The sequence below is a fragment of the Mustelus asterias genome, chromosome 11 (assembly GCF_964213995.1).
Source record: "Mustelus asterias chromosome 11, sMusAst1.hap1.1, whole genome shotgun sequence".
In the NCBI taxonomy this organism is placed as follows: domain Eukaryota; kingdom Metazoa; phylum Chordata; class Chondrichthyes; order Carcharhiniformes; family Triakidae; genus Mustelus; species Mustelus asterias.
In genome coordinates this window covers 55120691-55121470 of record NC_135811.1, presented here as the reverse complement: position 1 = coordinate 55121470, position 780 = coordinate 55120691, and the positions used below count along the sequence as shown (strand labels likewise).

The 780-nt window shown below is 51.0% G+C and overlaps 1 non-coding gene across 1 annotated transcript; it reads left to right on the top strand.

Annotated features, from left to right (window-relative positions):
* The first annotated feature begins 467 nt into the window (after positions 1-467).
* Positions 468-540, top strand: trnak-cuu (transfer RNA lysine (anticodon CUU)). The gene has a single exon. It is a non-coding gene; the product is annotated as a tRNA-Lys (tRNA).
* Positions 541-780: the final 240 nt, after the last annotated feature.

The window sequence follows — 780 nt, the reverse complement described above, 5'->3', positions numbered from 1 at the left end:
GTTAGTTTTTGTTGTTGCAATACCTGGGGCTCAATTTTACACTCCCATGCCAGCAGGTCCAAAGGTGAGGGGTCACTTAAAGTCCAGTAGGCCATCACTGACCGCCCACCCTATCCCCACCACAGCTTCCAGCAGCAGAATTGGTGCTGGCTGGCTCACCCACCATCGAGCTAATATTACCCACTTAATGAAAGGATCTCATCCTGCCATCCCTGGCATTTAACCGGTGTCAGAAGAGGCCCATTCCAAGCACTACCAGCCAGACAGTTTTTCTTATGTGGGCTGGTGGTGATGGGGGTGTGCTCTTCAATAGGCTCCCTAAGCCCATCAGATGCCCCCCTCACACTCTAGATGTTATGCCCCTCCCTCCATGAGCTCACAAACCTGAGACTTCCCCACCCCCTCCCTCACCAGGGTACGGCAAGACCTCCAAACATTTGCAAAGTTCTGAAGCAGTGCTAACTCATGCCCGGCTAGCCCAGTCGGTAGAGCATGAGACTCTTAATCTCAGGGTCGTGGGTTCATGCCTCACGTTGGGCACCATTGTTCCTGATAGCAGTCTACAAGATTATGAGAGGCATGAACAGAATGGATAGTCAGAAGCTTTTTCCTAGGGTGGAAGAGTCAATTACTAGGGGGCATAGGTTTAAGGTGCAAGGGGCAAGGTTTAAAGGAGATGTATGAGGCAAGTTTTTTACACAGAAGGTGGTGGGTGCCTGGAACTTGTTGCTGGGGGAGGCAGTGGAAGCAGATACGACAGTGACTTTTAAGGGTCGTTTT